The 12,804-nt window shown below is 45.4% G+C and overlaps 1 protein-coding gene across 5 annotated transcripts in view; it reads left to right on the top strand.

The window, feature by feature from the left end:
• Positions 1–12,804, top strand: part of LOC122546736 (EH domain-binding protein 1-like) — a 165,287-nt gene that overhangs the window by 99,536 nt on the left and 52,947 nt on the right. The window lies entirely within an intron of this gene.

The following is a 12,804-nucleotide window of genomic DNA, read 5'->3' as shown; positions in this document are numbered from 1 at the left end:
CACACGCACATACACTGTCACTCTCTCACACACACGATACTCTCACATGCTCTCTCACTGTAACACATACACCACATACACACTCTCTCTCTCACACACATACACTGTCACTCTCTCACACACACGATACTCACACATGCTCTCTCACTGTAACACATACACCACATACACACTCTCTCTCACACATACACATACACTGTCACTCTCTCACACACACAATACTCACACATGCTCTCTCACTGTAACACATACACCACATACACACTCTCTCTCTCTCACACACACACACTGTCACTCTCTCACACACACGATACTCACACATGCTCTCTCACTGTAACACATACACCACACACACACTCTCTCTCACACACACACACACACTGTCACTCTCTCTCACACACGATACTCACACATGCTCTCTCACTGTAACACATACACCACATACACACTCTCTCTCTCACACACACACATACACTGTCACTCTCTCACACACACGATACTCACACATGCTCTCTCACTGTAACACATACACCACATACACACTCTCTCTCACACACACACATACACTGTCACTCTCTCACACACACGATACTCACACATGCTCTCTCACTGTAACACATACACCACATACACACACTCTCTCTCACACACACATACACTGTCACTCTCTCACACACACGATACTCACACATGCTCTCTCACTGTAACACATACACCACATACACACTCTCTCTCACACACACATACACTGTCACTCTCTCACACACACAATACTCACACATGCTCTCTCACTGTAACACATACACCACATACACACTCTCTCTCTCACATACACATACACTGTCACTCTCTCTCACACACAATACTCACACATGCTCTCTCACTGTAACACATACACCACATACACACTCTCTCTCACACACACACACACACTGTCACTCTCTCACACACACGATACTCACACATGCTCTCTCACTGTAACACATACACCACATACACACTCTCTCTCTCACACACACACATACACTGTCACTCTCTCACACACACGATACTCACACATGCTCTCTCACTGTAACACAGACACCACATACACACACTCTCTCTCACACACACATACACTGTCACTCTCTCACACACACGATACTCACACATGCTCTCTCACTGTAACACATACACCACACACACTCTCTCTCTCACACACACACACACTGTCACTCTCTCACACACACAATACTCACACATGCTCTCTCACTGTAACACATACACCACATACACACTCTCTCTCTCACACACACACACACACTGTCAGTCTCTCACACACACGATACTCACACATGCTCTCTCACTGTAACACATACACCATATACACACTCTCTCTCTCTCACACATACACATACACTGTCACTCTCTCTCACACACGATACTCACACATGCTCTCTCACTGTAACACATACACCACATACACACTCTCTCTCACACACACACACACACACTGTCACTCTCTCACACACACGATACTCACACATGCTCTCTCACTGTAACACATACACCACACACACTCTCTCTCTCACACACACATACACTGTCACTCTCTCACACACACAATACTCACACATGCTCTCTCACTGTAACACATACACCACATACACACTCTCTCTCTCACACACACACACACTGTCACTCTCTCACACACACGATACTCACACATGCTCTCTCACTGTAACACATACACCACATACACACTCTCTCTCACACACACACACATACACTGTCACTCTCTCTCACACACGATACTCACACATGCTCTCTCACTGTAACACATACACCACATACACACTCTCTCTCTCACACACACACATACACTGTCACTCTCTCACACACACGATACTCACACATGCTCTCTCACTGTAACACATACACCACATACACACTCTCTCACACACACATACACTGTCACTCTCTCTCACACACGATACTCACACATGCTCTCTCACTGTAACACATACACCACATACACACTCTCTCTCACACATACACATACACTGACACTCTCTCTCACACACGATACTCACACATGCTCTCTCACTGTAACACATACACCATATACACACTCTCTCTCACACACACACATACACTGTCACTCTCTCACACACACAATACTCACACATGCTCTCTCACTGTAACACATACACCACATACACACTCTCTCTCTCACACACATACACTGTCACTCTCTCACACACGATACTCACACATGCTCTCTCACTGTAACACATACACCACATACACACTCTCTCTCTCACACACACACACATACACTGTCACTCTCTCACACACAATACTCACACATGCTCTCTCACTGTAACACATACACCACATACACACTCTCTCTCTCACACACACACATACACTGTCACTCTCTCTCACACATAATACTCACACATGCTCTCTCACTGTAACACATACACCACATACACACTCTCTCTCTCACACACATACACTGTCACTCTCTCACACACACGATACTCACACATGCTCTCTCACTGTAACACATACACCACATACACACTCTCTCTCACACACACACATACACTGTCACTCTCTCACACACACAATACTCACACATGCTCTCTCACTGTAACACATACACCACATACACACTCTCTCTCTCTCACACACACACACATACACTGTCACTCTCTCTCACACACGATACTCACACATGCTCTCTCACTGTAACACATACACCACATACACACTCTCTCTCACACACGCACATACACTGTCACTCTCTCACACACACAATACTCACACATGCTCTCTCACTGTAACACATACACCACATACACACTCTCTCACACACACGCACATACACTGTCACTCTCTCACACACACGATACTCTCACATGCTCTCTCACTGTAACACATACACCACATACACACTCTCTCTCTCACACACATACACTGTCACTCTCTCACACACACGATACTCACACATGCTCTCTCACTGTAACACATACACCACATACACACTCTCTCTCTCACACACACACATACACAGTCACTCTCTCACACACACGATACTCACACATGCTCTCTCACTGTAACACATACACCACATACACACTCTCTCTCACACATACACATACACTGTCACTCTCTCACACACACAATACTCACACATGCTCTCTCACTGTAACACATACACCACATACACACTCTCTCTCTCTCACACACACACACTGTCACTCTCTCACACACACGATACTCACACATGCTCTCTCACTGTAACACATACACCACACACACACTCTCTCTCACACACACACACACACTGTCACTCTCTCTCACACACGATACTCACACATGCTCTCTCACTGTAACACATACACCACATACACACTCTCTCTCTCACACACACACATACACTGTCACTCTCTCACACACACGATACTCACACATGCTCTCTCACTGTAACACATACACCACATACACACACTCTCTCTCACACACACATACACTGTCACTCTCTCACACACACGATACTCACACATGCTCTCTCACTGTAACACATACACCACATACACACTCTCTCTCACACACACACACATACACTGTCACTCTCTCTCACACACGATACTCACACACGCTCTCTCACTGTAACACATACACCACACACACTCTCTCTCTCACACACACATACACTGTCACTCTCTCACACACACGATACTCACACATGCTCTCTCACTGTAACACATACACCACATACACACTCTCTCTCTCACACACACATACACTGTCACTCTCTCACACACACGATACTCACACATGCTCTCTCACTGTAACACATACACCACATACACACTCTCTCTCACACACACACATACACTGTCACTCTCTCACACACACGATACTCACACATGCTCTCTTACTGTAACACATACACCACATACACACTCTCTCTCTCACATACACACATACACTGTCACTCTCTCACACACACAATACTCACACATGCTCTCTCACTGTAACACATACACCACATACACACTCTCTCTCACACACACACACATACACTGTCACTCTCTCTCACACACGATACTCACACACGCTCTCTCACTGTAACACATACACCACACACACTCTCTCTCACACACACACATACACTGTCACTCTCTCACACACGATACTCACACATGCTCTCTCACTGTAACACATACACCACATACACACTCTCTCTCTCACACACACATACACTGTCACTCTCTCACACACACGATACTCACACATGCTCTCTCACTGTAACACATACACCACATACACACTCTCTCTCTCACACACACATACACTGTCACTCTCTCACACACACGATACTCACACATGCTCTCTCACTGTAACACATACACCACATACACACTCTCTCTCACACACACACATACACTGTCACTCTCTCACACACACGATACTCACACATGCTCTCTTACTGTAACACATACACCACATACACACTCTCTCTCTCACATACACACATACACTGTCACTCTCTCACACACACAATACTCACACATGCTCTCTCACTGTAACACATACACCACATACACACTCTCTCTCACACACACACACACTGTCACTCTCTCACACACACGATACTCACACATGCTCTCTCACTGTAACACATACACCACATACACACTCTCTCTCTCACATACACATACACTGTCACTCTCTCACACACACGATACTCACACATGCTCTCTCACTGTAACACATACACCACATACACACTCTCTCTCACACACACACATACACTGTCACTCTCTCTCACACACGATACTCACACATGCTCTCTCACTGTAACACATACACCACATACACACTCTCTCTCTCACACACACACATACACTGTCACTCTCTCACACACACGATACTCACACATGCTCTCTCACTGTAACACATACACCACATACACACACTCTCTCTCACACACACATACACTGTCACTCTCTCACACACACGATACTCACACATGCTCTCTCACTGTAACACATACACCACATACACACTCTCTCTCACACACACATACACTGTCACTCTCTCACACACACGATACTCACACATGCTCTCTCACTGTAACACATACACCACATACACACACTCTCTCTCACACACACATACACTGTCACTCTCTCACACACACGATACTCACACATGCTCTCTCACTGTAACACATACACCACACACACTCTCTCTCTCACACACACACACACTGTCACTCTCTCACACACACAATACTCACACATGCTCTCTCACTGTAACACATACACCACATACACACTCTCTCTCTCACACACACACACACTGTCACTCTCTCACACACACGATACTCACACATGCTCTCTCACTGTAACACATACACCATATACACACTCTCTCTCTCTCACACATACACATACACTGTCACTCTCTCTCACACACGATACTCACACATGCTCTCTCACTGTAACACATACACCACATACACACTCTCTCTCACACACACACACATACACTGTCACTCTCTCTCACACACGATACTCACACATGCTCTCTCACTGTAACACATACACCACATACACACTCTCTCTCTCACACACACACATACACTGTCACTCTCTCACACACACGATACTCACACATGCTCTCTCACTGTAACACATACACCACATACACACTCTCTCACACACACATACACTGTCACTCTCTCTCACACACGATACTCACACATGCTCTCTCACTGTAACACATACACCACATACACACTCTCTCTCTCACACACACACACATACACTGTCACTCTCTCACACACAATACTCACACATGCTCTCTCACTGTAACACATACACCACATACACACTCTCTCTCTCACACACACACATACACTGTCACTCTCTCTCACACATAATACTCACACATGCTCTCTCACTGTAACACATACACCACATACACACTCTCTCTCTCACACACATACACTGTCACTCTCTCACACACACGATACTCACACATGCTCTCTCACTGTAACACATACACCACATACACACTCTCTCTCACACACACACTGTCACTCTCTCACACACACAATACTCACACATGCTCTCTCACTGTAACACATACACCACATACACTCTCTCTCTCACACACACACATACACTGTCACTCTCTCACACACACAATACTCACACATGCTCTCTCACTGTAACACATACACCACACACACTCTCTCTCTCACACACATACACTGTCACTCTCTCACACACACGATACTCACACATGCTCTCTCACTGTAACACATACACCACATACACACTCTCTCACACACACACATACACTGTCACTCTCTCACACACACAATACTCACACATGCTCTCTCACTGTAACACATACACCATATACACACTCTCTCTCTCTCACACATACACATACACTGTCACTCTCTCTCACACACGATACTCACACATGCTCTCTCACTGTAACACATACACCACATACACACTCTCTCTCACACACACACACATACACTGTCACTCTCTCTCACACACGATACTCACACATGCTCTCTCACTGTAACACATACACCACATACACACTCTCTCTCTCACACACACACATACACTGTCACTCTCTCACACACACGATACTCACACATGCTCTCTCACTGTAACACATACACCACATACACACTCTCTCACACACACATACACTGTCACTCTCTCTCACACACGATACTCACACATGCTCTCTCACTGTAACACATACACCACATACACACTCTCTCTCACACATACACATACACTGACACTCTCTCTCACACACGATACTCACACATGCTCTCTCACTGTAACACATACACCATATACACACTCTCTCTCACACACACACATACACTGTCACTCTCTCACACACACAATACTCACACATGCTCTCTCACTGTAACACATACACCACATACACACTCTCTCTCTCACACACATACACTGTCACTCTCTCACACACGATACTCACACATGCTCTCTCACTGTAACACATACACCACATACACACTCTCTCTCTCACACACACACACATACACTGTCACTCTCTCACACACAATACTCACACATGCTCTCTCACTGTAACACATACACCACATACACACTCTCTCTCTCACACACACACATACACTGTCACTCTCTCTCACACATAATACTCACACATGCTCTCTCACTGTAACACATACACCACATACACACTCTCTCTCTCACACACATACACTGTCACTCTCTCACACACACGATACTCACACATGCTCTCTCACTGTAACACATACACCACATACACACTCTCTCTCACACACACACTGTCACTCTCTCACACACACAATACTCACACATGCTCTCTCACTGTAACACATACACCACATACACTCTCTCTCTCACACACACACATACACTGTCACTCTCTCACACACACAATACTCACACATGCTCTCTCACTGTAACACATACACCACACACACTCTCTCTCTCACACACATACACTGTCACTCTCTCACACACACGATACTCACACATGCTCTCTCACTGTAACACATACACCACATACACACTCTCTCACACACACACATACACTGTCACTCTCTCACACACACAATACTCACACATGCTCTCTCACTGTAACACATACACCACACACACTCTCTCTCTCACACACACACATACACTGTCACTCTCTCACACACACAATACTCACACATGCTCTCTCACTGTAACACATACACCACATACACTCTCTCTCTCACACACACACATACACTGTCACTCTCTCACACACACAATACTCACACATGCTCTCTCACTGTAACACATACACCATATACACACTCTCTCTCACACACACACATACACTGTCACTCTCTCACACACACAATACTCACACATGCTCTCTCACTGTAACACATACACCACATACACACTCTCTCTCTCACACACATACACTGTCACTCTCTCACACACGATACTCACACATGCTCTCTCACTGTAACACATACACCACATACACACTCTCTCTCTCACACACACACACATACACTGTCACTCTCTCACACACAATACTCACACATGCTCTCTCACTGTAACACATACACCACATACACACTCTCTCTCTCACACACACACATACACTGTCACTCTCTCTCACACATAATACTCACACATGCTCTCTCACTGTAACACATACACCACATACACACTCTCTCTCTCACACACATACACTGTCACTCTCTCACACACACGATACTCACACATGCTCTCTCACTGTAACACATACACCACATACACACTCTCTCTCACACACACACATACACTGTCACTCTCTCACACACACAATACTCACACATGCTCTCTCACTGTAACACATACACCACATACACACTCTCTCTCTCTCACACACACACACATACACTGTCACTCTCTCTCACACACGATACTCACACATGCTCTCTCACTGTAACACATACACCACATACACACTCTCTCTCACACACGCACATACACTGTCACTCTCTCACACACACAATACTCACACATGCTCTCTCACTGTAACACATACACCACATACACACTCTCTCACACACACGCACAAACACTGTCACTCTCTCACACACACGATACTCTCACATGCTCTCTCACTGTAACACATACACCACATACACACTCTCTCTCTCACACACATACACTGTCACTCTCTCACACACACGATACTCACACATGCTCTCTCACTGTAACACATACACCACATACACACTCTCTCTCTCACACACACACATACACAGTCACTCTCTCACACACACGATACTCACACATGCTCTCTCACTGTAACACATACACCACATACACACTCTCTCTCACACATACACATACACTGTCACTCTCTCACACACACAATACTCACACATGCTCTCTCACTGTAACACATACACCACATACACACTCTCTCTCTCTCACACACACACACTGTCACTCTCTCACACACACGATACTCACACATGCTCTCTCACTGTAACACATACACCACACACACACTCTCTCTCACACACACACACACACTGTCACTCTCTCTCACACACGATACTCACACATGCTCTCTCACTGTAACACATACACCACATACACACTCTCTCTCTCACACACACACATACACTGTCACTCTCTCACACACACGATACTCACACATGCTCTCTCACTGTAACACATACACCACATACACACACTCTCTCTCACACACACATACACTGTCACTCTCTCACACACACGATACTCACACATGCTCTCTCACTGTAACACATACACCACATACACACTCTCTCTCACACACACACACATACACTGTCACTCTCTCTCACACACGATACTCACACACGCTCTCTCACTGTAACACATACACCACACACACTCTCTCTCTCACACACACATACACTGTCACTCTCTCACACACACGATACTCACACATGCTCTCTCACTGTAACACATACACCACATACACACTCTCTCTCTCACACACACATACACTGTCACTCTCTCACACACACGATACTCACACATGCTCTCTCACTGTAACACATACACCACATACACACTCTCTCTCACACACACACATACACTGTCACTCTCTCACACACACGATACTCACACATGCTCTCTTACTGTAACACATACACCACATACACACTCTCTCTCTCACATACACACATACACTGTCACTCTCTCACACACACAATACTCACACATGCTCTCTCACTGTAACACATACACCACATACACACTCTCTCTCACACACACACACATACACTGTCACTCTCTCTCACACACGATACTCACACACGCTCTCTCACTGTAACACATACACCACACACACTCTCTCTCACACACACACATACACTGTCACTCTCTCACACACGATACTCACACATGCTCTCTCACTGTAACACATACACCACATACACACTCTCTCTCTCACACACACATACACTGTCACTCTCTCACACACACGATACTCACACATGCTCTCTCACTGTAACACATACACCACATACACACTCTCTCTCTCACACACACATACACTGTCACTCTCTCACACACACGATACTCACACATGCTCTCTCACTGTAACACATACACCACATACACACTCTCTCTCACACACACACATACACTGTCACTCTCTCACACACACGATACTCACACATGCTCTCTTACTGTAACACATACACCACATACACACTCTCTCTCTCACATACACACATACACTGTCACTCTCTCACACACACAATACTCACACATGCTCTCTCACTGTAACACATACACCACATACACACTCTCTCTCACACACACACACACTGTCACTCTCTCACACACACGATACTCACACATGCTCTCTCACTGTAACACATACACCACATACACACTCTCTCTCTCACATACACATACACTGTCACTCTCTCACACACACGATACTCACACATGCTCTCTCACTGTAACACATACACCACATACACACTCTCTCTCACACACACACATACACTGTCACTCTCTCTCACACACGATACTCACACATGCTCTCTCACTGTAACACATACACCACATACACACTCTCTCTCTCACACACACACATACACTGTCACTCTCTCACACACACGATACTCACACATGCTCTCTCACTGTAACACATACACCACATACACACACTCTCTCTCACACACACATACACTGTCACTCTCTCACACACACGATACTCACACATGCTCTCTCACTGTAACACATACACCACATACACACTCTCTCTCACACACACATACACTGTCACTCTCTCACACACACGATACTCACACATGCTCTCTCACTGTAACACATACACCACATACACACACTCTCTCTCACACACACATACACTGTCACTCTCTCACACACACGATACTCACACATGCTCTCTCACTGTAACACATACACCACACACACTCTCTCTCTCACACACACACACACTGTCACTCTCTCACACACACAATACTCACACATGCTCTCTCACTGTAACACATACACCACATACACACTCTCTCTCTCACACACACACACACTGTCACTCTCTCACACACACGATACTCACACATGCTCTCTCACTGTAACACATACACCATATACACACTCTCTCTCTCTCACACATACACATACACTGTCACTCTCTCTCACACACGATACTCACACATGCTCTCTCACTGTAACACATACACCACATACACACTCTCTCTCACACACACACACATACACTGTCACTCTCTCTCACACACGATACTCACACATGCTCTCTCACTGTAACACATACACCACATACACACTCTCTCTCTCACACACACACATACACTGTCACTCTCTCACACACACGATACTCACACATGCTCTCTCACTGTAACACATACACCACATACACACTCTCTCACACACACATACACTGTCACTCTCTCTCACACACGATACTCACACATGCTCTCTCACTGTAACACATACACCACATACACACTCTCTCTCTCACACACACACACATACACTGTCACTCTCTCACACACAATACTCACACATGCTCTCTCACTGTAACACATACACCACATACACACTCTCTCTCTCACACACACACATACACTGTCACTCTCTCTCACACATAATACTCACACATGCTCTCTCACTGTAACACATACACCACATACACACTCTCTCTCTCACACACATACACTGTCACTCTCTCACACACACGATACTCACACATGCTCTCTCACTGTAACACATACACCACATACACACTCTCTCTCACACACACACTGTCACTCTCTCACACACACAATACTCACACATGCTCTCTCACTGTAACACATACACCACATACACTCTCTCTCTCACACACACACATACACTGTCACTCTCTCACACACACAATACTCACACATGCTCTCTCACTGTAACACATACACCACACACACTCTCTCTCTCACACACATACACTGTCACTCTCTCACACACACGATACTCACACATGCTCTCTCACTGTAACACATACACCACATACACACTCTCTCACACACACACATACACTGTCACTCTCTCACACACACAATACTCACACATGCTCTCTCACTGTAACACATACACCATATACACACTCTCTCTCTCTCACACATACACATACACTGTCACTCTCTCTCACACACGATACTCACACATGCTCTCTCACTGTAACACATACACCACATACACACTCTCTCTCACACACACACACATACACTGTCACTCTCTCTCACACACGATACTCACACATGCTCTCTCACTGTAACACATACACCACATACACACTCTCTCTCTCACACACACACATACACTGTCACTCTCTCACACACACGATACTCACACATGCTCTCTCACTGTAACACATACACCACATACACACTCTCTCTCTCACATACACATACACTGTCACTCTCTCTCACACACGATACTCACACATGCTCTCTCACTGTAACACATACACCACATACACACTCTCTCTCACACATACACATACACTGACACTCTCTCTCACACACGATACTCACACATGCTCTCTCACTGTAACACATACACCATATACACACTCTCTCTCACACACACACATACACTGTCACTCTCTCACACACACAATACTCACACATGCTCTCTCACTGTAACACATACACCACATACACACTCTCTCTCTCACACACATACACTGTCA

The sequence above is a fragment of the Chiloscyllium plagiosum genome, unplaced genomic scaffold, assembly GCF_037043375.1.
Source record: "Chiloscyllium plagiosum isolate Xiang-an unplaced genomic scaffold, Cpla_swu_hap1 HiC_scaffold_46, whole genome shotgun sequence".
NCBI classification, from domain to species: domain Eukaryota; kingdom Metazoa; phylum Chordata; class Chondrichthyes; order Orectolobiformes; family Hemiscylliidae; genus Chiloscyllium; species Chiloscyllium plagiosum.
Note: the sequence above shows the minus strand (reverse complement) of the source record. Positions and strands in the feature narration are given on the sequence as shown.